This window comes from Marmota monax, unplaced genomic scaffold (assembly GCF_021218885.2).
Source record: "Marmota monax isolate L192 unplaced genomic scaffold, Marmota_monax_Labrador192_F-V1.1 WCK01_AAM20220418_F8-fsc00203, whole genome shotgun sequence".
Lineage (NCBI taxonomy): Eukaryota > Metazoa > Chordata > Mammalia > Rodentia > Sciuridae > Marmota > Marmota monax.
Window position 1 is genome coordinate 1027908 of NW_026694787.1, and position 1636 is coordinate 1029543.

The 1636-nt window shown below is 37.2% G+C and overlaps 1 non-coding gene across 1 annotated transcript; it reads left to right on the forward strand.

The window, feature by feature from the left end:
- The first annotated feature begins 974 nt into the window (after positions 1-974).
- LOC124080014 (small nucleolar RNA SNORA25) lies at positions 975-1101 on the forward strand. The gene has a single exon (XR_006847552.1). It is a non-coding gene; the product is annotated as a small nucleolar RNA SNORA25 (small nucleolar RNA).
- The last annotated feature ends 535 nt before the right edge of the window (positions 1102-1636 follow it).

A 1636-nucleotide genomic window follows, 5' to 3' on the forward strand; every position in this document is an offset into this window, starting at 1 on the left:
GGATCCCAAGTTTGAGGCCAACCTCAGCAACTTAACAAGACCCTGTTTCAAAATAAGGGGGTTGGGGTTTGGGGATGAAGCCCAATTGTAGGGTATTCCTGGCTTCAATCCCCAACACTGCAAAAAGAAAATAAATATTATTGAGCACTATACTGTAACAGGGAACTGAGATAGTCATTGTGTGAGATAAAATGAAATATAAGAGAGTTCTTGTTCTCATGAAATTTACAGTTTAGTTGGGGAGATAACAATATAGTTTACAAAACAGTTGCTCCTCTGCTGCTTAGAATCTATCCTACATTTTTTTTTCATCACAGTACCCTCAGTGATTTATATAATGCTGCCCCACACCATACACAAGGTGACTCAGCCTGGTCAATAAAAGTAATAGCTCATTTCCAGGGTAACAATAATTGAGCTAGAGATGGACTCATGACATAGCCAGGCCAATATAATTAAGTAAGCATCAGCTCAGGAGTTGTGTGTGTATTCTGTTTGTTTGTTACCTTTTCTAATTTTTTAAAGTTACCTGCATACCTGAATTTATTCTTCTTTAAACTTGAAGCTCAATATCAGATGGTGGTTGTTCTGTATCTCTTTCAAATCCAACGGATATCTTTTTTATCTTAATATGTCCTTCCACTGAAACACCTTCTTTTACACATCCAGATTTTAAGGTTCATCTAAAATTTCACCCCCTTCATAGCTTCCTCTTTTTATCATGCCAATCTGAGGCAATTGTTCCCATACTCCCAGAATGTGTTGAATTCTGGTAAAACTCTCACCTCTATCTTCCATTTCACTAATTCTTTTTTTTTTTAGTTCTACCTAATCTGCAATTCAATCTATCCACTGAGTTTGTCTTTTAATGACTGTATTTTTTCATTTCAAAGCAAATCAATTTTTTCAAGCCTGTCTGGTCTTTTTTGATATTACCTTGATATTTTATCATATTTTTCTTTTTTAAAAAAAATAGGTCAATTTCAGAGGGCTCGTAGGGCTATGAAACCAAGAGCTCTTAATGCTATGACCAAAGATTGCAGTTCTCCACAAAATCCCCCTCATGACTCAATAATGCTATTTTCCTGAGGAGACATGAGAATTAGAAACATGTATAGAAGTAGTTCATAGTATGTAATTTTAAAATCTCATCATCTGAAGGACTTGAGGGTCTCATCCAACCATTGACTGTGTTGGTTGCCTTGTGCTAATCCTTATGCTTTTTTAAGTGTCAAACTCATATTTAGTAAGGCTTTTTCTGCATGAATCCCTTGTGGCTTGGTTTGGCATTTGTTTCTACCAGGGGAATTACTGGGTGGAGAGCACTCTTTGTGTTCATTTCATGAGTTGGGGTTTACTGGACTGTAAAGGGAATATATATGTGAACCATAGCTCAATTGAGCAGAATTAAGATTTTAGCTTTTCAGGTGGGGACCGGGAGAACAGAGTGATTGTTTCCCTGGAAGGAGGTAGATGTTACTTCTGCTCCCTTTGAGGTTCATGGCTTTAAAAAGTCATTCCTTTCTGGATTTCCTTTGGCCTTAAGTGTAGGTGTGTGTCCCCATTTGGCATGTAAAAACTAATTCCCTTGGTTACAGAAAACAACCAAACCCATGACCACTCCACTGAGCAGAAA